The following is a 25,770-nucleotide window of genomic DNA, read 5'->3' as shown; positions in this document are numbered from 1 at the left end:
CACTTCTTTTCTGCAAAGGGTCCAAATTTGGATGATAAATTTTATGCTTACCTGCATATAATTCATTCAGAGATTAAAGTATGTGTATGTTATTGACTAATTGTTCAACCAGTGGTGATAGAGTGAACCCTTATAAGGTCCAGACTATGAAATTGGCCAAGAAAAATGGAAGATGCAAACACTAGGTGAATTAAGGCTATGTCCTCACAAGGTATCTCATTCAGTTGGTGAATGTCATTTTGGGGGTGGATTGGTACAAAAAAGAGCGTGTGCTTTTAAGACAGAAATTGTAAAAAGTGTGACGCAAAGAAGGCAGGATCTTTTGAGAAATGCCATGTCACATGATGGAATAACAAGTGATCTGGAAGCTAGAAGACCAAGATCCCGGTCACTTTGGCAATTAAGCATTCTGGCCAGTGAGTAAACCCAGTCAGAAAAGCCAGAAGATGACAGTGGATATGGGAACAAGATAAAAAATATTATTTTCTACTTCTCAGCATGGCCAGGCATGCTTCTATTTAGGCAAGCCTCTCACTTAGTGAAAGGAGGAAAACAAAACCTACCAAAGACTGACCAACATGTCACCAGCCGAATTATTATTTGGTCAAAGCACTTGAGAAACAAGATCAATATTCAGTGCTCTTTATGGAATAACCCCATGATCCAGGGCAAATCAGTTCTTCCTGAATGTCCCTCATTTGTAAAATATCAACATTACATGAGATAATATACAGGAAATTGCATTGAAAATTATAAAGCATTAAACTCATGAAAAAAATAATTTTCCCAGTTGTATATCTCAGAAAGATTGCAACATTTCCCAAAGTTACACGTATACTAAGTAGCAAAGGGAAAACACTCATGTCTCCTACTCACCAGCTCAGTGCCTCTTCTGTCATACACTCTGCATCCCTGTAATGACTGGTAAAAGTCCAATTCCTTAATGGAATTCAAAGCGAAATCAAGGAATAGCCGCAAACCACTATTTAAATAGAGCCACCAAATCAAACATTTACAGAGGGCAAAATTAACATTCTTGGATCAAGTTCAGTGGCAAGCAAGAGGGTGCACAACCATAACTGCTTTGACATAGAAATTTGTGGGATGATGGTCCAGAGATAATAGGAGGTACATTACCTCTCAGAGAACAGGAATCTCATTTAAGTGGCCCCAGATTCAACCAGCACAGAAATATAAGAAGGAAGACTTCTGTGTAAAGGCCATTAGTGAGAGCAAAAAAGAAACCATTATGCTTTAAGCAAGCTGCACAAGTAGAGTCATAGTCAGAGGGCAGGCTTTGGAACAGGAGTTTCAAACCCAAGGCTTAAAGGATGGGGAATAGCATAAATCAATGAAACAGGTGGGGTATAACAGACAGCAAGAAGTTTGTGAGCTGTGGCAAATTGAAAGAATACGCCACTACAAAGTTTTAGCCAATTGTAGCCATGTTGGAATGTATGATCCATGTGGTTTGATCTCACAATTTTTCAAGGAAAGACAGAAATTAGGATCAGGCTGGGAGTTCCCTTTCTCCCACGGGGGACCTCCTACATCACAGGTCTTCCTTTTTTGCTTTAACTCATGTATTGGTGGGATAGACCCTCTTCCTAAGGAAAGGTGTAGGATGGTTGAGTTTTTAGATTGGAAATGTATTCATTTTCTTAGATTTGATTAACAGTTTGGCAAGGTATGAAAATCCCTTTGCTTCAGGATTTTGAAGGCATTACTTCCCTTTCTTTTAGCTTCTGATGCTGCCTTGAGAGTCTTTCTCATTCTGATCCTGACCCTTTTTATGTGATATGCTTTATTTCTCTAAACAAAAAATGCATTATCTTTATGCCATTGTTCCAAAGTTTCTAGTTTCTTATTCATAAAGTTTGGTTCACATCATAAAGGTTGGCCCAGTTTTGAAGGTTGGCAAAAATCACAAGTCATATTTGTCATTTGTTTCACTATGGATTACAAAAAAAGAAAAAAATGAGGGTTGTGTTACAAAGCAAAGTCTCATATCAGTCTGGTGGGGTTTTTTCTTTTTTTTTGTTTATTGTTCTGAAGAAAGATTTATCTTCTAACTATTCTGTTGAATTATTCATTTCTACTATTAATTCTTCATTTTTAATAGTTCTTCCTTATTCTCTAAGTTGTATAGTAATATATGTTATACATATATACATATACATATAAGGTATGATATATGTAAGGTATTATATATATAGTATTATATAATATAAATATCAATTATATTAAATATGTAAGAATGGCTTAATATATAATCTACATATTTATAGTTTATATATTTACATATAACTTATATATTATTGTATAATATATAATTTAGAGGTATCGATAATAGATAGATACAGATTTATTATGCCAAATAGAAATACATATTTGTCCAGCTCAGTATGTATCTCTTAACCCTTCTCCTCCATCAGAGAGCATTATCTTTCAGTCCACTTACTCCATTTTTTTAAGTTTATTTATTTATTTTGAGAGAGAGAAAAAAAAAACTGCAAGCGCAAGCAGGGGGAGAGGCAGAGAGACGAGAGAGAGAGAGAGAGAGAGAGAGAGAGAGAGAGAGAGAGAATTCCAAGCAGGTTCCATCTGGTCAGCGCAAATCCCGATGCAGGGCTTAAACCCACAAACCATGAGACCATGACCTGAGCCAAAATCAAGAGTCAGACACTCCAGTGAGTGAGCCACCCAGGTGCCCCCCCTTACTCCATTTAATGTATTTTCACCCAGGAGCCACTTTCAGGAGGTCCAATCAGAAGCAAGGAAGGGATGGGTTTATTCGTTGAGTTTGCATTTCCTCAGATGTGGGGTGTTAGCTGGAATTTTAGAGGGTTTTCCCCACTTGCCTGCACTACTTCTAGGACTAAAGGCAGAGCTTCACCCTGCCATAGTTAGTGCTTTGCTCCTCGTGAGAAGTTTGTGTCTTTCCTTAGCCCCCCAGTGTCTTCGTTACAGAATTAGATTATGTAAAAACTGCAGATTTTTAGATCCATTGTTTTTCCATGTTTGCTTTTGTTTGGATTAGGGGGTTAGGGGTTAGAAGTTTCCATCAGAAAGCTTGAAACCACTACCTTAATTTAGGACTTCATGGTGTAAGTGCAACTAATTATCATCCAGTTCACCCTTTTGCAAGATTTTAAAAAGATATATATGATAGAGTTTTATTAAAATGACATCATATGAGTAAAAAATAGCTGATGATTCTGCTTTTCATTTTATCAGTGTGAGCATTGGAGGACCTTATGCATTAGACTTTGGAAACAAGATCTAAGATCTATACCTCAATGTTAATAATTATTGCTGTTAGGTAATGTAGCAAACACATTTTTAACATACTGAATATTTGCCTAATATTCTGTATAAAATATACACAAAAATAAATGGAAATCTTCAACCTGTCTTAATTGCTTTTCATGAAAAAAAATGCAAACTTTAAATATAGTCAGGAAAGAAAGCCGTTAAAGGTTGTGGCAAATGTTCTCTTCCTAAACTGGATTATATCGTTCCTGAACAGTGGTTCATAAGTATACTGTGAAGCTATATTTTTAATTAAACTGTCCATCCATTAAATGTACTTTTGGTTAAAAAAAAAAGGTATCTAAAATGGAAAAAAAAGGTATTTAGTCAGAAGCTGTGACTCCACATAAAGAAGAATAAGAAAGTTTTAAATTGCTTATATCAGACAGACTAAATGAAATCTTTAAAAAATGCTACACCTTTACAAGTGACCAGAGGCTCTTTCTGAATAACTCCATTGACTTCTGGTGTTTACATTGGCTTTTAAATGCTGGCTTCCATTCTTTCAAAATGATGAGGACAAATAGAACAAGAAATATTATAGTTAAAAGGTAATTCTATTAATTAGGGTATTTGCTTATCTAGACTGAACTGAGCAGTCTCTTGCCTAAAATAGTGTTTTCAAAATTATAAAACAAATAAAAGCTTAAAAAATACCTTTTTGTTTCTCAGAAAATTTCACAGAACATGAAGTCCCAGATTTGGAATCTAAATTAGCAATCTGAAACTTATATTTCTTGGTGCCAGTTAATTGGAGATAATTTTCTAAATTCTTGGTAAAATTTATATTTTTCAGAAAACACATTCTTGAAGGCATTCACAGGAAATATATGCATAAATGAATACTACCTTGGGTATACATCCTTCTAGAATGATTTTGTTTTTCTCTTTTGTGATTCATGGTGATAGCTTGACTTAAATATATGAATGTCAGGGCTGCCACTTCTCAGACTTTGGGGATCCAGCCTGCATTGCACCCCCTCTATTTTATGTTTCTCTCTAGTGGTGATAAACAAAGAAACAAAAATACAAGATCACTTTGTAAACATCCAGGTGAATTTCTTCAAACCATTTCTAATTGGCTTTCACAAAGGAGGAAAACATAGTGAATTAATTTACATTTCTACTTGCTCCTTTAAAATAACACTATTTCTTTGGAAATAGGTGAACAGCTCTTTCCAATACCAATTGGTGGAAACAAAACAAACCAACCAAAACAAAACCACACGTTTTGAGGGAAGAAAAATGTTGAAACGGCACTGTATCCCTAAGAGAATGGACTCCCTACTATGACAAGTTCAGCCTCTTCAGGTTTATGAGAAACCCAAGGAAATATTCCATATAGGTCGTGCATTTTAATGTACTTGTGACTTTAATCTACTCTGGGTTGTTTTCTTTGTGCCAAGTTTATCATGCTCTCCTGCACAACTATGAGAAAAAGTAACAGAAAGTCCTTTAGAATCACTGCGATGTGCCATCTTTATTACATGCCCAGGTAGATATGATTTCTGTCCCACTGTATTTCCCAAATTAAAACGTGTATACATGGAGGTGAATATTCGATTCAAAATATCATACCTAAATTTCCTTTGCTGATAATATTCAGAAATTCTTCTAGTAAATAAAGTGAAGTCAATACTGTATTTTACAATGCACAATATTTTACTATAGTTTACAATCACTGTCATGTAAAAAAGAGCTGGATATTTAACGTAAAGGAACAGTTTTTGAATAATTCTTTAAAAGCATATTGTTGTATACTCCTCTGTCTTTTTTTTTTTTTCCCTTCCATGGAATTTAAGTTGTTTTACTTAGTTATAGGTAGATCTCTCCTTTTCAGTTGACTACTTGCTGTTAATGTCTCTTCACATACATATTTCATTGGGAGATAGAAGCAAGTGTAATAATCATGTGACTAGTTAGGTTTTGGTTTTTTTTTATGTTTATTTATTTTTGAGAGAGACAGAGTGTGAGTGGGGGAGGGGCACACAGAGAAGGAGACACAGAATCTGAAGCAGCCTTCAGGCTCTGAGCTGTCAGCACAGAGCCCATCGCTGGCTCTAACTTAGGAACTGCGAGATCATGACCCGAGCTGAAGTTGGATGCTTAACTGACTGAGCCACCCAGGCATCCCTAGTTAGTTATTTTCTGAAGAAGACTTCAATACCTACAATCTAATTTGCTTTGGTTAATAAAATATTTTTAATGATTTTTATCATTCTTAATGTTGTTATATTATTACTTAGGTTTTTGCAGTGGTAACTTAAATACTACTGTGATTTAGAATGCTTTGCTTTAAACCCTTGTAATATGTAAGATTTATAAAATTGGTATTTATCTCATCTGATGATATCAGTGCTGCAAATGCAATCTCCCTGATGTCAAACAGTCAAGAAAGCACCTCTGATCCACGAATTTGTGCTTTGTGTCCAGGATGCCAAGAGCCCACCAGACCAAAGCGGTATTATTAAAGGCCTCCAAGGAGAGGCATCTCCAAATGGAAGGCATGATTCTTCAGACAGATACACAGTTCTGTTTCTCTTGCCCCATTCCTGTACCTCATCATGATGTGTGGGCTCTTCAGGTGGATGAATGGGATTAGTAACAGCAATAGAAGGAGGCATTAGCTTCTCTGGACACAAATAGTGATTGTCAGGCATCATGACTTCATTTCTACCTCTGTCTTCCCTCCACAGTCCTGTAAGCAGCCAATGGGTCGTGGTAACCAAAGAGAGGTATTGTTGGCACTGATAACATGAGCAACTAATCTAGTCAAGCCCATCCTCTTTCTCCCTGCAATCGGAATCATTTCTATCTAGTAGGACGTTGGGCATAGCATTAGAAGCAAGCCTAGTCTACAGTTGACCCAGTCAGGGATGTACAGGTCTGGGTGGGGCTGGGTTCTAATGGGAGCACCATATCCAAGCTTGGGACAGAGTATCACTGGGCCAGAAAATGGTGCCAGAAGACTAGGAAATAATTCAAGAGGCAGAGAACCCCAGATCTCCTGGTCCACAGCCGAGAGGAAGGCACCTGACAGCAGGGAAGAGTGCAAAGGACCTACCAGGGTCCCTTCACCTCTTCACTCTCTTCACAATCCCTGTTCCTACTTTCATGAGATGAAGGTTGTTGTGACGCTTGAACAGGACTTTGAAATGACAACAAAAGGTGTTTTCATTTTTGCTTTTAATTTTACCAAATATGGCCTACAACATGCTCTCTTGAATAAGATTTAAACTATGTATAATCTGTCCTCATGGACTGGGGATGCAAAAGACCTAGAGTAACTCTGGCCTGAATGCATGGACAGCTGCAGCTGCCTTGCATTGTGCACGGTAGAGCCAACTGGAGCAGACACTATGATACTGTGATGATAAATAGCCTCAAGAGACTTATTCCACACTATATATTTTTTTCAAAACTGGAGCAGTGGCCTGGGTACCTGGATAAGCTTTTGATTTTTGGTCTTTGCACCCAGCAATTTTGCCATATAACCAATAAATTCTGATTCCCAAGCCGATGCCTCTGTCCCGTCACCCTCTATATTGTTGACTTAGTGACAAGAATGGGTTTGTGCTGACCCAGCCTCAGGGACCACCTTAGGCAAACATCACGCCGTCACTATTCCCCTTCTCCTGGCCTTCGTGGTCTATCTCTCCTCTTCTGATACCACCTTCAGGTATTTGGTGCTGTCCTTGGCCCATTCTGATCTTTCTGCCACCATGCCACACTCAAGGCAACATCTTTTAATTTGGAATTCCATGGCTTCGTTCTCTGGTCAAACGTTATTTGTCCAGTTTCTGCTTCCTTTCGGGTCTCCTTTAAAGACAAGGAACAGGGAAGGCTGAAGCTCCACGTAGGAACAAAACTTTCTAACGCACTAAACAAAAAGGACATGTTTAAGGCCAATACAAACACCTTGTCCTTACATGCCCCAGTCCCCACTGTAGGAGGAGAAAATTGTGCTGGTGTGTTTAATGGCTGAAAGTAAAGGAAGGAAACCTTAAGCCAAGTAAGTTGAAAATAAATATTATTTTTCTCTAAGACCAAACCAATGTGAAAAGTCTCCTTTCAAGAAACAGACTTTCCTATTAGTTCTCAATGTGTCCAGAAGTCAGCAATGGTGGTGCCTCCTCCACACCTCCCCTAAAAGAAGTGGATGCTTTTTCTCAGATTGTAAACTCAGCATATTTTAGCATCTTGTCTAAACTTCCAGTGTTCTAGGGTTCAAAAATATTTTAAGTTGCCAGCTCAAAAATAAATAAAGAGGTTTGGTTTTGAAAATCTTTTTGGCAGCTTTGTTTGCCTAAATACATTTTAGAAATATTTAATTTGATAATTCAGATCCTTTATAGTGTTTTCCTAGAACACTAGGAAATGCCCAAATGGCATTTAAATGATTGGAATGGTGATTGTAGCCACTGGATCCAGAAACACACCATTGTCGAAACACCGTATATGATTGGATTTGCCTTTCCTGAGTGAGTCCAGAAAATGTAAACGAAGAAAGTGTCTGACTGAAAAAAATGTATATCACCTAAGGTTGATACAGTGCTTGACTTTTGTCAAAGTATTTGGGAGGATAGAACGGACAAATTAGAAGTAGGCTGGCTACAGAGTGCTTTCCATGTGGGGCTTGTCTTTCTTTCTCCTTATTTAGTGTGCCATCCCTCCTCTCAATCCTTTATTTTTCTTATCCGTTAAAGGTTGGCACTACTCCCTTAGATTATTGGATAATGGAAATAACCTTAAGTAGCCTTCTCTGCAGAAGCACTCTACTCATTTCATAAGCAGTTCTAGACTTAGTATTGCAGATCATTCCCACCCATGGACATGCCTGGCTTGCACGTGCTCCCTCTGGTGGGGCAGTACCTTGGGAGGCAGATGGTAAGCAGTTTCCTTAGGGACCTGTCATCTGACACCTCTGGAAATCTCTGAGTTTTCTCCTTTCCAGACATTCTAGCAAATTTTCCACACACACATCCTAGTTGTCCCGGTTCTTTTACCTTGGACTTGATCAAAAAAGTCAGGAATTAGTTAACTTTGAAAGTTCTTTGTGATTGGAGATTATGAGGCAGGTACTCCTTTACTTGGGGCAATCATAGTTTCTGTATTTCTGTTTAATAATAAACCATTTCTGATTATAAAGTAAAACCATCCTGCTGTTGAACATAAACAAGAAAAAAAGTTCCACCACCCAATGATGACTTCAGGCCACTAGGGGTATGGGTGTGGTGCGTGTGTGTGTGTGTGTGTGTGTGTGTGCTTGATTCTATATATTATACCAGTGTATTCGCATTTACCTACATCATTAAAAACAGTCTTTATAAATGCTATTGAGTGGTTATAGAATATTCCATTATATGTTTCTCCTACTAGATTGACACATATGAAATTGCTGACATTTAATCCTTTTAACCTATAAAAAAAATGGCAGTTTGACATGGTTTATCCTAGTAAAATGTACTTAAAGTTTGTTTCCCAGTTATTGGACAGTGTGTCTAGCTTTTTTAAACTGCTAAATAATGGACCGATCAACATTTCTGAACGTATCTATTTTTTCACATATTTAACCATTTTCTGAGAATAATTTTCAGGAAAAGAAAGAATTAATTTAGAAGGTATGAGAAACATGGGGCCTTTTAACACCTATTTTGAAATTCTTGCAGAGACAGGTTGTAGCAAGTTATGTTCTTCTTGATTATACAGAAGAGTACCAATTTTACCTGTCCTCACAAAAATTGAGAATTATAATACTTTAGATTTGCTAATCATATAGGTAAATATTACATACCATATTGCTTAACCCAATACATGTGTAATTAGCATAATTTGAGTTCAAGATTTTAAAAAATACAATTTTTGAATGTATCAAATTAGTTTAGAGGCAAAGCCTAAAACCTAAAATGAAATTAAGTTTAATGTTATGATATTGAATTATTCTATTATCCCAGATCCACAATAACAGGGTGTCTTTCATAAAGTATAGAAAACTTTATAGAGATGGCCATTTAATCGATACTACCTTTGATTTAATACCAGAAGGATGTCAAATTTCCCATTGTGAGTAATTCATTTGCATACAAAATATATGTGTGGATTTGTGGTATTTCCTCAACAAAAGCAATTTTTGTTTGTTTTGTTTTGTACAAAGCCTCACTTAAAATACATGTTCTTGTCATCTCTTTCAAAGTCATTTTAACAGTCAAGCAAATTTGAGCATCGCTCAATTGTGGAATGAGCTGGTTCATTGAAAAGATAAATAAAAGGAGCACGTAGGTGGCTCAGTCAGTTAAGTGTCAGACTCGGGTCATGATCTCACCACTTGTGAGTTCAAGAGCCTGCTTCAGATTCTGTGTCTCCATCTCTCTCTGCCCCTCCCCTACTCCACGCTGTCTCTTTCTCTCTCTCTCAAAAATAAACATTAAAAATAAAATAAAATATAAAATTGATCAACTCTTTAGATTTATGAAGAAAAAAATGATAGAGGACACAAATTACTAGTACCTGCTATTAAAAGAGGAGGAATTTCCATGGATCTTATAGATATTAAAAGATAATGAGAATATTATGAAATTCTTTATGCCAATACATTTGATAATTTAGATTAAATGGACAAATTCTTAGAAAGTGCAAACTATCAAACTTAAGAAAAAATAGGTAGCCTAAAGAGCCCTATATCTATTAAAAGAAATGGTAGGAATAAATCTTCCTGCATTAAATATTATACTACATATTATACATGAATTATAATGTAATAAGCAAAAACTACAGTAAAACTCCAGACCCAAATGACTTTACTAGTGAGTTCTACCAACATTTAAGAAAAAAAATTCTGCACAAACTCTTCCAAAATATAGAAGAGAAGGAAACAATTCTCAACTCATTTTTGAGAGCAATATTACCTGGTAGCACAACCACAGACATTAAAAGAAAATAAACCATAGGCTAATATCTCTCATGAAATAGACACAAAGGGCCCTAACAGTATACCTACAAATTGAAGCCATCAATACATAAAATAGATAATACATCACGAATAAGTAGAGTTTATTCAGGAATGCAAGATTACTTCAACTTTCAAAAATTAATCAATGTATTTCTTCATATCAACACCCCAAAAAAAGAAAATAATATGATTATTGCCTTAGAAATAGAAGAAGTAAAGTTCAACACCCATTCATGACTTTAAAAAATAAATAAAACTGTCAGTCAACTAGAAGGAAACTTTTTCAACCTGACCAAGGACATCTACAAAAAATAAGCATCTAACATTATGTGTAATCATGAAACTCTAATATTTTTCACTCCTTAAGATCAGAAACAAGGCAAGAATGTCCATTCTTATCATATGTATTCAACATTATAGTATATATGCTAGCCACTGCAATAAAACAAGCTAAAAATACAAGACATACAAATTGTGAAAGAAACAGATAAAATTGTCTTTATTCATAGATGGCATGATTATACACATAGAAAATACATTTTTAAAAATCTACACACATTTGAACTTAAATTTGGCAAGGGAAAAGAACATACGGTCAAAGTGTAAAATCATGTTTTCTGTATTCTAGCAAAAGAAAAAAATGTGGCATGGTCCAACTTACTTTTTCTTAATGGCTCTGGTGAAATGTGAATTGTGGGAGGTGTTGAGGGATTCAAAAGAAGAGCATTTAGGGAACTTCAGTGTTTCAGCAGGTAGTAATGATCAATTGGCTTAGAGTGATGGTGGAGGTTGAGAGGCGGTTGACTCCAGGAGTAGAAAATCAGTAGGATTTAGAGATGAATTAGACACAGAAGAAAAGAGAGGTGTCAAGGATCACTACTTTTGCTGGCTTGTGCAAATGCATGGGAGATGGAGCAGTTCATTAAAAAAGTGAACTCTCGAAGAACCAGATTTGAAACAAAGATCATGTGTCTAGATGTAATTAGCCCAAGGTGCCTTTGAGACTCTAAGAGAAGAGATCAAATAGTTGACAACACTCAGAGGACTTGGCTTAATGTAAAGTATAGTGAGTCATAACTAGTTGTGGTTCAGATCACTTAGGAGGAGAGGATAGAATAGAAGGAACGAAATCTAGGTTTGAGCTTACAAAAACCCCAAATGCAAAGGCTGGGAAGAGAAGGTTAAAACTAGAAAAGAAGGAAAGGAATGATTAGAAAAATAGGGGGAAATGATATTATTTTGACTAAGGAAAGTGAGAGTCATTGAAAAGTACCTTTTCTAAAAAAAGTGCTCTAAAAATCACTGATGAATTGAAATAGAATCTCTCAAATAGGAGTAACTGTAATCGGAAATAAAGTCAAACAAAGTAGCAAAGTAATTTTAAACATCAAAGATGATGTCATAAAGATGGTGCCTTTTTCAAAAGAAAATGATGATTTTAAACTTTGTTTAATCCCTTTAGTTCTGGACCTAAATTCTGCTTTGTGTGATAATAATTTTACTAATGCTACTTTATTTTTTCCCAATCATCAAGTTACAATTTTTAAATCTCCTCAGATTTTTCTTTTGTATTCTATTTTGTAGCTATAGTTGTGACTAGAGAAAATATTGAGAATAGGCAAAGGAATGATGTGAAGGGAAACACAAGATCTTGTTCTAATTATTAAATAAATATAGAAAAGACATCAAACAAAATGTTGGCAGTGATCGTCTCTAGATATTCAGATTTCAAATACAGTTCTCATAACTCTTTGTAGTAACTACAAAGTTTAAGATGAATGTGTATTACTTTTATATTTTAAAATATAAGTTGTAACATATTAGAGCAATTTAAAACAAGGAGTCAGGGCTCCTGGCTGGCTCAGTCAGTAGAGCGTATAACTTAATCTCAGGGTTGTCATTTCAAGCCCCATATTGGTCATGGAGCCTACTTAAAAATTTTTTTTAATTTACATTTAAAACAAAAAGTCACTGTTTGTCAACTATTTATTTTCTTTTTGATTGATCAGTTGTTTCCTCTTTTTAAATTGTCTACTGTGATATTTTTCCTTACTGGATTGTTGGCCTTCTTCAATCTTACTTGATGGCACTATCTTTATTATGTTCATTGTCTCTTTTCTTCTTACATGATTCTTGTGTTTTCTCCCAACTTCTCATTAGCCTAAGGTGCCTTTGAGACTCTAAGAGAAAGAATCAAATAGTTAATGATACTCAACTGTTTTAATTTTATTCGAACCATTTGCCATATATAAGTTTTTATCTGTAAGTATGTAGTAAAATCTGTCAGTCCTTTCCTGTCTACCTTATTGGTTCATATGAATCATTATCTTGATAGTGAAAAAAATGATCATAAATGCACAGCATTAGGAAGTTGGCTATATAAATTGTGACCCATGTACCTGATTGAAAGCCAGAGAGCAAACAAAGATTACCTTAAAATGTTTATACTTATGGCTGAGTAATACAGAAATGAAAACTTGATTCCATGTTTTTACAATAGATAGATAGATGCTAGATAAACACACAGGAAACAAAAGATGAAAATGTATCAGTGATGCTTACCTCTGTAACCATACATGACATGCTTTCTTCTTTGTGTGCTTTGTTACCTGCAGTGTATATACGAGTAGCTTTTAAAATAAGAAAAAATATCTTAAAATGTTATTTTATCTTTTTATTTTTTTTTTTAACTTGAGAGAAAGAGAGTGAAAACACGTGCACAGTAGAGGGGTAGAGGGACAGAGAGATAGAATCCAAAGCAGGCTCCATGCTCAGTGCAGAGCCCCACGTGAGGCTCAGTCCCACGACCCTGGGATCACAACCTGAGCCGAAATCAAGACTCACATGTTCAACCAACTGAGCCACCCAGGTGCCCCTTAAAAAGTTTTTTTTTAATAAAAGCAAAACAGATATGAAAATGATTATAATGAAATGATATGCAAGGTTATGTTACTGAATGGGTAAGTGGTGGTTAAAGAGACATAGAATATTTCTGAAGTTTTGGATCTGGAAGCCTAGAAGTGTGGTGGCACCCTTGATGAATAAAGGGGGTGAAAGGAGGTCAATATGAGGGAAACTTGTCTTATAAACACCGAGTTTCCATTGACAGTGCCCCGTCCAAATGTAAGTCATTTGGAAATGTGGGGCTGGAATTTATGATGAGAGATACAGACCTAGAAAGTTATGTGAAAGAAGTAAAAAAAAAAAATTCCTGTGGAAGTTCTGAGACTAGCTGATTCCACAAGGAGATACATGAGGAGAAGAAATCTGAGGCCTCATTCTATGAAGCAGCCACACCGATGGAGCACCCAAAGGAGACAGGGCAGAGGATAGAGAATGTGAGCAACGCACACCTCAGTTATCCCATTTATGGATAATGGAGACGGGGCAGTTTTCACTGAGCATGCAAACATGCTGCCATGGTCAAGAATGCGATTTTGTTTCTGGTTTCTTATTTCTTTTTTTTAATTTTTTAAAAAATGTTTTATTTATTTTTGAGACAGAGAGAGACAGAGCATGAGTGGGGGAGGAGCAGAGAGAGAGAGAGACACTGAATCAGAAGCAGGCTCCAGGATCTGAGCTGTCAGCACAGAGCCTGACATGGGGCTCGAACCCACAAACATAAGATCGTGACCTGAGCTGAAGTCGGAGGCTTAACCAACTGAGCCACCCAGGCTCCCCTCTGGTTTCTTATTTCTGAGTGGGAACAAATATACCAGAGTGCCCCTATCATTTTTCAAACAGAAGATCCCCACCTCATCTTGTTTTACTACCCCCGCCTCCAATTCCTGCAGCCAATATGTATATCATCCAAATGAAGAACAACAGATAGGCACTTGAGGATAGAGATCAGGAGAGTAGGATAATTAGGGGGTGCCCAAGCAATGAAGTTCTTTGTTCAGAGAGAAAAGGAGCAACAGTTGTTCATGTCTTCTGGCACCCCAACTAAAGGACAAAATTTCTTCAACTGCCTTGGCAGGATTCTGTAAAGAGGACTGAGGAGGAAAGGGAAAGGATCTAAGTATTGACAGACAAAGACTGAGTTGCCCATTACTCAGAATAGTATAGAAGAAAGATCTGTTCTTTGAAGACCTATGTCAGAGTAGACCTCTAGAAGCCCTTTCCCAGGGCTTTAGTGGGAGAGAAGAAAATCACTCTCCCATCGCCTGGAGCACTCATCAACAGGAGCACTAGGAACTGCAGGGCAGCTCTGTATGAGTTCGCCAAGGCCAAGTCCCATGCTACTCCAAGGGCGAGACCTGAGTGCCCAGCACTCCTGTAAGATTGAGGCCTGTCTAGGGGCTTTCCTCCTGGCAGCACAGACATACACATGTTTTGCTTTTCTGTTTTTGTTCTTCCCTCACCCATTAAAGATGAAGGGGACAGCAAGGTTTTTTGTTTGTTTGTTTCTTTCTTTTTTAGGAATTTAGGAAATCATAGGCTTTTTTTTTATTATTAATTAAATAGTTTATTACCAAGTTGTTTTCCATATAGCACCCAGTGCTCTTCCCCACAAGTGCCTCTCTTCATGATCATCACCCCCTCCTTCCCTCCTCTCTTTTCAGCTCTCAGTTTTCAGTATTCAAGAGTCATTCATGATTCCTTTCCCATGGTCATTGGGCTTTTTGTTTTTGTTTTTTTGTTTTTTATTTATTTTTGAGAGAGAGAGAGAGACAGTATGAACAGGGGAGGGTCAGAGAGAGAGGGAGACACAGAATCTGAAGACAGGCTCCAGGCTCTGAACTAGCTGTCAGCACAGAGCCTGATGCGGGGCTCAAACCCACCAACTGTGAGATCATGACCTGAGCTGAAGCCGGGCACTCAACCAACTGAGCCACCCAGGCACCCTGTCATTGGGCTTTTTAAAGGACAAAGAGAGTCAAAGACTTGGAAAAGTGAGAAAAAGAAAAAAACCCACTAGCTAAAGAACTACAAAAAAAGAATAGAGATCCAGAACTGAGAATAAATGTCAACATTTCTCAAATGAGATATACAAAAGAAAATTCATTTTACAATTAAATATATACCTGCCCAAAAATGATGTGATCACAGACTATTGTCTGATTGGATATATTGCCATTGGTTTTCTTGGGGACAGAGTGAAAGAGTGAAGAGTTATTATCCCCAGTGATAATGACTTAGATAAGTTGACAGCAAAGCAAAAACCCTCCACATAGGAACTGAAGCAATGTCTCCTAATGAAGCAGGGCTCGCACATTTCCCCCCATAAATCCAAAGTGAAAAACAAATATTAAAAATGCACAGCAATTTGATTTTTTTAAACTATAGTTGCTCTTGGAAATAAGCGACAAGGACAGTTTGTTCATTGCGGCAGGCCTAATAAATTTAAGGCACCAAGTATGTACTTGGAAGTTTGTTATCACTTGGAAAGATCTTTCTTTTTAGAAAGCACAGGCATCCACCGAGTAGTAGGTTGGTGTCAAGCAAACAGCCAAGCCAAAGAGTGGTTGCTTACTGTTTGGCATGCAGGTGGTGGGGGCATCAAGTCATTTTTCAGAGAAGTCCAGACCCCTGAGGAATACCTAGAACAAGGAGAGGGGCAGTGCGTTTAGAAGCGATCGCAAGGCCTTCACAGAACTGTGGAAAGAAAGCCAGTACGTGTATAGGACTGGGGACAGAGACGTTTCACAACTCTTGACTCTAAATAAAGTCAGACAACTATTTCTTAAGCACACATTGATACAGGAGATGGTTACCACCATAATAATGGTGGTATTATTGGTAATAATGGTGATATGTACCAGATAACACAGTACTTTAATGTTGTATGGAATTCTCTAAGTAACTCAGTTTATTGATGAAAATGGATACTTAGTGGCATCAATAACTTAGTGACATGGCATAACCGGAGGCAGAACCAACAATAAAACCCACATCATTTTGGCTCAATGGCACACTTTCTAAAACCACCTCCTCTTCCCCCAACACACACTCAACTGAAATGAAAAGATTTTGCTGGCGGCAATTTTGTTTTTATTTCTTGAGATTCCGTGAGAGATGTTTCCTTCTCCCTCTTTTTGGAATTCTCCAAGAGTGAAAGTTGCTGAGACCAACTGCTGGGGCTGAGGAAGAGGCGGCTGGAACATTTCTGCTGCTTTGGAGTTGTGCCGTTGTTTCTGCTTTTTCTCCCAGTTGATACTTAAAACAAAAATGGTTCGGTGCATTTCAGGAAACGTGGTGGCAGTGGCACTCCTAAAGCAAGCCTGAGAAGGGATGATAAGGAAAGTAGAGATGCCCATCACACTACGGGAAGCAGCACAGGACTCTCCTTCCTCAAAGCTCACGAGACCCTCACATCTCAGGGGCTCTCCTACTTGCCCCCTCTGACATCACAGTGTTTCCCTGTGATGGCTGCAGAGGTGGAGAAAAATGTCCCCCTTCTTTATCTTTCTTTCTGTACTCCTCTAGCTCCAAGAGAAGACTCACTGACAAAGTGTGTGTGTGTGTGTGGGTGTGTATCTGTCATTCCTTGTTGGAGGCTGCTTCTTATCCTCTTCAGGCACCTTTCCTAGGACTGACCTGAGGCAGAGAGCTGAGAATGAAGCACGAGGAGCAGAGGGCAAAGCTACTTCCCCCACAGTGGTTTCAACAATGATGATCATGACCCGTGTGCCGTGTGTGTGAAATGGAACTTTCACTCCCTCACACACAATTAGTTGTACAGTTATAGCAGGGCACACCCGCCATTCCCAGGGGTGGCTGATTCTCACACCTGAGCTCTTGAAAGGGGCAGCAAGCCCTTCTCAAAATGCAAACTGCAAAGGAAAAACTCAACACAGTATTACATGCAAAGAGAATTCCTATTTTTATGAAAATGGAAAGGCCCTCACTCTCCACGTTCCTCCACCTGTGCCATGTTCTGGAGACTGAGCTTCTGACCTGCTGTGGCCCCGCTCCCCTCCTCCTGGTGCCTCTACTGCAGATCCGATAGCTTCCTCTCCCTTTGTCCCTTCAGGCTGGGTGGAAATGGTCCCCACCCTCCATGGCCCCTGAAATCTTCCCACACCTTGGAACATCATTTCTTCATTAAACTGTCCTGTGTTACCCAAGGCCACATTACACCCACATTCTGACAGTCAAGACATTTCACACCAGGCAAGAGTGTGTTATAAAGTCTTTCCTCTCCTCATGGAACACCCCCCCTTTTACACTCTGACCTTACTGCCTCAGATTCCATATACTCCACAAGACCACGTCTTTGTATTCTGCTCTTGCTTCTGTGGCTCTTGATCCATATGAGGATGCCACTACCTTTCCATCCCCCACTCTACCTCCACCATGACATAACATCTTCACCCCTTATTCCTGCCACTGCCTATTGAACCAGCCACATGGAGTAATTTTTTTCACATCTCTGTCAGCTTCACAGTGTTGCCTTAGGTGACATTTGTTCTCGTCAAAGGGCTCCTCTCCCATCTCCCATCAAATAATAATTATTCTACCCTTAAAACTCCAAGTGACAATCTATTTCTCTGGCCAAACCTTTATTACAGAAATAAGGGTTGTCTCTACAAAATATTAGGTCCTTTCACACAATTAACCTCAACACAACTAAATAGTCTTCTCCAGAAATTCATGGATGTTCCAAAGTTGTACTCTTGAATGAGTTCTAACCATGAATTCAAATATGTCCATTTGCTTACATACCTACATACATCATTATGTGTTCTTGAGATAGCCATGCCTTTTTTTTTAACACAGTACATTGTCACTGGTAACAGGTATTAGCATCCGGTCAGGAGAAAAGGAAATACATAGTCTAGGTTTTTCTTTCTCTCAAATTCTCTGTCTTATTAAAAATGAGTCTCTCAAATTTTGTCTCACTAGGTTCAATTTTTAATACATAAGTCATTGAGATGCTCATTCTGCATTTGAATTTAGCGTGGAATGTGTAATAACAGGAAAGAGAAATATACAGACTCTCTGTGCTTAGCATGGCAATGTGTCATGTGGCTTGGGAAAGTGTGTCTGGGAGTATCATATGGCTGTTACTCAACCTGGATACAGAAGAGCTTTGTACAGTATCCCTCACTGTCCAGTCCCAAATCACAAGCATTCAGTTGGGCTGGCTCCCATCAACTCTGAGAAGTTCCAATCTAGCTCATGAAATATTTTTTCAACCGCAAAATATTCATTTTTTCCAAAAGAAAAAATTCAATCCCACCTTTATCCTCACCCCCAGTTCAAGATCTTTTTTTTTCTTTGCTTCATGGGACCCAAATTTACACCCTGAGTATACTAATGCAACTTCTTCAGTTCTTACAGCATATGTGAGTGCCTGAGGTGTTTGCTTTACATACATTCTCACATTATAATTAATCTCACATCATAATTAACTGAATGTTTATAAACACTTCAATAACCCTATGAAGGAGGTACTACTACTATGCCCATTTTATAAATATCAAAAACAAGACTTAGAATGTTAAAGAAATGTGCCTAAGTTCACACAGTTTGTATGTGGAGATGTTGAATTCAAACACAGAGCTAATTCCAGATACAAAGTTCTTTTACCACCACACTCTACTAGCATGTTACAGTAGACCAGTGTTGATTTTTTTCAGTGAAATGCAGAACCAAGACAATTTATTACAGGAGTTTCTTAAGACTTTTCTTTTTCTAAGAAAGTCACCAAGAAAGCTATGCCACATAGCAATGGGATGGATTATGATCCAAGGACAGGACTCATATCAAAACCAGGATAAACTGAAATTCTTAAAATAATTTGTGAACCAAAAGTATAGATTGCTTTGGGTAGTAGAGACATTTTAATAGTATTTGTTCTTCTAGTCCATGTGCATGGAATGTTTTTCCAGTTCTTTGTATCGTCTTCAATAATAAAACTGTATGTATGTACGTATGTATGTACATACATACATACAAGGGAATATTACTTGGCAATCAAAAAGTATGGAACTATAGTGTATTCTGCTAAGCAAAATAAGCCAGAAAAGGACAAATACCATGTTACTTCACTCAGTGTGTGGAATTTAAGAAACAAAACAGATGACCATAGGGGAAGGGAAGAAAAAATAAGATAAAAACAGAGAGAGAGGCAAACCATAGAGACTCTTAAATACAGAGAACAAACTGAGGGCTGCTGGAGGGGAGGCGGGTGGGCAGATGGGTGAAAGAGGTGATGAGGATTAAGGAAGTCCCTTGTTGGGATAAGCAGTAGGTGTGTGATGAATCTTCTACTCCTGAAGCCAATACTACACCATGTGCCAACTAACTTGAATTTAAATAAATTATGTACTCTAAAAATTAAAATGATAATAACATATTATTCGTGGACCTTTAAGCAGGAATAGTAAATCTCGCCTGTCCCCCATATCAGAAGGGATAGGGAGCTGCACCGCCTCTTAGATTGTGTACCCCAAAAGATTTTCCATGATAAGGATTTTCTGTGACAGATTCAATTTCCAACAGTTTTAGACTTTTAGCCAAACTTCTGATTTTTCAAGCTCTGTTGAGTTCTGTCAAGTTATAAACTTGCTTGGGTGAAGGGAAAGAGTCATCCAAGGTGGTGGGATCGGTCACTTGGAAAATGACAGTGGCTAGGAAGCTGTAAATGAGAAAAGGTCTCAACACATAAGACTCTTTGGATTACTGACCAATCCTTGTGGGTTTTCTCTTCAAAGAACACAGCCACAACCATGAGGAAAAGAACCCAAACATAACAGCCACAATAGAATTTAAGTTGCCCTAAAACTTGGCTTCCTAACAAAGCATAGGAATCAGATCCCATCCACCTCACATCTCCCAAAGGGTATTTGTGTCCCATAGTTTTCCAGCTTGTGAGGGTTTTTTCCTTTCCTTAAATATGTGAGAGAAATGAATTCAGAGGGTGTGTGGTTAGCCCCCTGGCACTTCCTGTTTTGCACAAATGTGGTCATGGATTTCTCTTAAAAAACTCCATTGCAACCATTTCACCAAGTGCTTCATCATGACAACTTGGGGGGACAGCGACAGCAGCTATCAGGTGGTCCTGAGTCTTCATCCTGATTGTTTATGTCTATGAGCCAGCTATTTTAACTGTGAATAAACAGTTTAACCACAAGAAATACATGGGACCACCCAGCCAGTATCCTTCTCTTTCTGATAATATATATAATCATATGCATCCATTGTATATAAATGATGACGATCTTTCAGAGCCAAAAAGACACTGCCCATGGTGTTGTCTGCATGTACATGTGACTGCATGTTCCAAAGCAGTGCTCTTCTCCCTTGGGGTATGTGGCCTGAGGTGGCCACACTGGAGCCTGGCTGTTTGCCGCATTGTTCTGCAGTGGCTTTTATTCCTTAACACCCCACAATTTAGTCTTCAGTTTTGTAGAAACTGTTTACATATATTGCAATGATGTATCATGTCTCTACCGTATCCTCTAGCACATCTTTAAGCATCACGATACATATTACAACCATAGCCTGTTCTAAGGCCCAGCTTTGCACAGTGGCAGTATCGTAGCCAATGAGGTTTGTCTGAGGTGCGATTATTGCTAATTGAGATGATTGCTAATTGAAGTTCTAAGGCCCAGGCTTAGACTGCGGATGGAACTAGCCCTGTACTACTGCTGGAAACAGAAATTGGAGTACAGACCACAGTAACCCTATGGATGCCTGCATAAGCTGTAAATAAGCTAGACTCTTAGCTTGAAGGTAGTTCACATGCTGCCATGCCAGGATGTTCTACATCAGACAAACGAAAACCAAGTCACCTCCCGTATTTGGAGAAGTATAAATACCCAGTGAACACAAAATCATTGGACCACTTAAAGGTCAGGCTGCTGTTGCGAGGGAAGCAGTTCCTCGGCTGAGTTTTGTGAATCCTCAAGAACTGGGGACTAGACTGCTGCTGATACCATTCCCGTAACGCACGCTCCAGGGTGTCTGTGCAACGAATTGTCAGTGTTGAAGCACACCTACACACCTCTTTAAAAAGCCTAATTAAGATAGTATCTAGTATCTTATCTTAACCTCAAACAACAAAAAAAAGAAAAATCCATGAGAGAAGTGTTCTAGTTGTATTTTAAAAATGCAGAAACCACCTCATTAAAGCTAAAATGGCCTTCCCAGAGTTCAATAGCTAGTAAGTGGAATAAACTCTATGTGCTGAGAAGTCTCAATTTCTTCATAGCCAAAACACTGCCCTAGTCCCAAAGACTAAGCAAGAAGCAAGGATTTGTCTAAAACCACCCATGGCTCCCTGTCTGATCCAGTGTGCTCACAGTGTCACCTCCTCTAGGACTCCCAACTGTTGACTGTCTTCTGGAATGTTTTATAGGCTCACCTTTAATCCATCCATCCAAGCTCCGTTCTTTTAGACTTCCATAATGTCATCAGCTAACTAGCAGAGACATCTAAATTGTTACAGTGTAGCAAGGGAGGCATCCCCACCCCCACCTGGGACTATCATGCTCCTTCAGGAGCCCTGCCCACATTTCTATAGTTGGACTTAATATTGGAATGTCAAGTGTGGTAAAGAGGAAGACAGTGTGATTCCACGCACGAGACACTGATCATACTTTGGGACCTGTGTGATCCTATAATGTGCTCAGAGAGTAGCCTGTGTAACCACCTTAGTTGTGACAGACCTTACTTGAGCATTGTTTCATCATCCCCCGTGAGATACTTAATAATAGGTAATAGAGCATTCTCACCAACATTTAAGTTGTAGAAAGGAGCTGACTCTACAGAGAAAGAACATAAAGGATGTTTATGTAGGACAGTTGTTAACAAGACATCTAAGCAGCAGAATCAGAGAGTCACCCCAAGATTTGTCTCCAACCTCTGAGAAGAGGGTTTTCAGTGCACCTTCCAAGGCACTTTAAAAGTTTCCACCCACATCTCTGGAATGCGACTAATAAGCTATATGCCAAAGAACCAGACACATGCCGGTCCCACAACAAATGGAAGTTCCCTTTATTTCTTCTAAATTGACAAAATTAATGGAAGAATCTCCTGTGGTGATTTATACATGGACATGCCTAGTATATTTTTACTGAATAACACACATCATGTGAGCACCCAGAGAGAAATTAATCCTGGATATAATTGGAGAACCAAGGAAATAAAAGCAACCACCTGAATACTAAATATAGGCCCTGCCTCCAATCATTTTCATGACATCACGTTTGTTTTATAGTGTCTATCACAATCTTAAATTACCTTTTTGTTCACTGTTATATCCCGAACCTAGAACTGAGCCTGCCTGGCATAGAATATATTATCAATAAATGCATATTGAATAAATACATGCATATAAACAATATTGAATAAATGCCTATTGAATCAATTGATAATAGTAACCAATAAAGGTCCTATGATATAATAGGCAAGCTCAGAATATAAGTTGAAAGAGCTTGTTTCCAGGCCCAGGTGAGCCACACTCTATGTAACCTTGGGTAGGGTCACTGGATAGCTCTAATTCATTTCTTTTTTTTTTTAATTTTAATTTTTTAATTTTTTAATTTTTTATTTTTTTAGTCTATTGTCTATTGTCAAATTGGTTTCCACTGATTCATTTCTTAATCTATAAAGTAAAAATAATACTCATTTCATCAAGCTGCTATAAAGATTAAATTGTATAAATGTATAAGCCATAGATACCATGTAAATAATAAGACTATTACAGCTATAAATAAGCACAGCGAGATGATAGGATGATTATGTACTTAAAATCCAGGGTTAGCATGGCTCGTACCCCTGGGAAGTAGTCTCTCATTCTGAGTTCCACTTTCCTAGGCAGATCTTCCAGGCCATCTCAGAACATGTATATCCTTCCCTCACTACTAGGATGATGTGCAGTAAGAACAACGTCAACATTTCTCTGCCTAACTCCTATTCATCCCTAAAAACCCAGTTCAGGTGTCACTCCCCCTCAGAAGTCTCTAGTGATGTTCCCCCACGTGAACATGCTGTGTATACAACACGTCCTAACTTAGATGTTTCTCATCTGTAATCAGAGAGGCATCTTTATATATCAGATGTCTTTGCTTAGTCAGCTGGGATTGGCCATAAACTCCTTGTGGTTTTCTTGATCTTTTGTCTTTTTTGATCATACTTTTTTACTTAAAGCAATGTCTAATACAAAGTAATAATTCAGTGAATATGGAGTGAATGAATCGTGAGTCAATGAGCCTTGGAAAGACTAAAGTTTCTACTGGTTGGCATTGAAGAAAATCTCCTTACGAAGGAAAGTTAATAGTTAATATTCCAGATACAAAGACTGACTCACAGAACTTCAGGAATGTGTGTCCTTGAAGGGCTTAGTAAAATGTCAAGTTGGGCATGACTGTTTATCTATTAAATGATATTTTCCTCCTTTTCTTTTCCTTATACGTCTCCTGTAGCAATAAACAGGGTCTCTCTTCTTACCGCGGCATGAATACAGCATCAGCCACAAACTCCACACATTCCTTTTACTGAGGCAACTGTACATGTTTTCCAAATGAAAAAAAAATGTTAGATGCAAGATGTAGAAGTCATCAGCAATTTGTTAAGGTCCCAAAGATCCCTGGAGAAATTAACATTTGCAAAATCACTTTGAACTCTAGAGTTCAACAGCTCTGTGAAAGTTCCATACAATGAAAAGTTCCATTCCCATAAAATCAGAAATACCTTTGTGGCCTTGTTGCATATCAGGATGCAGTAAGGTTCATAAATGTCTCTGTGAAGTTTGAGTGTAATAAAGTTCAGCTATAAAACATTTAATATGTGACAGGCTTCTAGACCATTTGGAGTGCTGACAGTGTTTAACAGGACTCCTTTCACAGCATACTTCAGCAGCAGCAAGTACCATAAAATAGAGCAAGAAGAATCTATAAATACCTGCAATGCAACCACGAAAGGCTTTTTTACTTTTATTACAAGTCCCCTGAGGCAAGCTGACATTCACGATCACTCCACCCAAAGTATGTTCATAGAAAGCTCTGGAACTCTGTCCCCGAAGACCATGTAAAATCTACTTTTTATCTGGATGTATTGTTCAGCAGGTGATAGATATTCTCCAGCATCTGTAACAGTTGCTTTTCCTACAAAGTGAGTTTTCCCTTTAGAAACTGAAGAGGCAGGTTCCTTCCACCTGCCCTTAAGTTGTTGGTGTGTCTTCTCTCCAACCCAAACCCAGCCTTACCACTGAGCCACTGGACTCTGCACGGGGCAATTACATTAACAAAGTTCAGTAATTTCAGTTTGCAATTTGCCCAGGGTGCCTCTTACCTAAAAATGACCACAGCAGTCACCTGAGGGATCACCTCTCCTTTCATGCTTCTCTAGTGCTAACAGCCCTGTATCTGAAAGGGTTTAAAGGAAAACTACAGGAACCGCAGAGTAAAGTAGATAAAGATCCCTAACCTCATAAGAATTATATTCTAACAAATGCGTATTAAATATTTGTTTCAAAACATGGACTTCCTTCAGTGATATCTGGCTCTACCTTCTTATCCATGAACCTCAGTATTTTACTTCCTCTATCAGATCACCTGCAAAGAGCATTTGCTTCTTGGGTGGACAAGGAAAAAGACATCTTCCTTTTCAGGGGTTTCTGCTGTTAAGTGCTATTTTTTTAATCAACTGAAATCCAACTTTTAGTTGATAAAAAATGAAAGAAAGGGAAGTGGAAAAATCAAAGACTTCCCTAGGAACAGAGTGAGGTCAGCAAGAGGCACCCGCAACATCAGAACCACAACAGAAGATTGAGGCAGAAGGCATTGACCAGCTGCTCATTCCAGTACCATCCCTCCACTTACTAGAACCAAGCATTGCAACTGGTCCCATGGCGACCAAGGAAATTGGTTCAAGAATTTGCTCTGCCGGGGTACCTGGGTGGCTCAGTTGGTTAAGCGTCCGACTTCAGCTCAGGTCATGATCTCATGGTTTGTGAGTTCAAGCCCCGCGTCGGGCTTTGTGCTGACAGCTCAGAGTCTGGAGCCTGCTTCAGATTCTGTGTCTCCCTCTCTCTGCCCCTCCCCCATTCATGCTTTGTTTCTCTGTCTCAATAATAAATAAACATCAAAAAAAAAAAAAGAATTTGCTATGCCATGTGGGAAAATCCCAAGTCGTAGCAACTAGTGGTTAAATCCATGATCGTCATGGAGACAGTTTGGTGCAGAGCTTTTGTTTTGTTTTGTTTTGTTTTGTTTTTAATCAAGAAAAAAGCATTGAAGGAAAAGAGGTCCTTTGGTCTGAAATATTTGAAGGAACTCAAAATTATCTATGATGTTAGGAAATCTAATCTCTCCTGCAAGGCCTCCACCCATAATGGCTTGCTCTTTTTATAGCTGACACTTCCTTGCCCTGTCAGTAAATTGTCAATATTAAATCTCAAGTCAGAACAAGTCATGTGTCAAGCAGAAGTGAACTCAGAGAACGGAAACTGAGGAAGTTTGAAATCAGAACTGTCCCACAAAATATAGGGTTATGGGCACCATACCAATGAAAGAATAACCTAATTTTATTATAGGTTTCTGTAGGGAATATGAGTA

At 38.3% G+C, this 25,770-nt stretch overlaps 1 pseudogene; it reads left to right on the top strand.

Moving 5' to 3' along the window:
• Positions 1–20,727: 20,727 nt before the first annotated feature.
• Positions 20,728–20,891, top strand: LOC115303068 (annotated as a pseudogene).
• Positions 20,892–25,770: the final 4,879 nt, after the last annotated feature.

This window comes from Suricata suricatta, chromosome 9 (genome assembly GCF_006229205.1).
Source record: "Suricata suricatta isolate VVHF042 chromosome 9, meerkat_22Aug2017_6uvM2_HiC, whole genome shotgun sequence".
Lineage (NCBI taxonomy): Eukaryota > Metazoa > Chordata > Mammalia > Carnivora > Herpestidae > Suricata > Suricata suricatta.
This window is presented reverse-complemented; position numbering and strand designations above follow the sequence as displayed.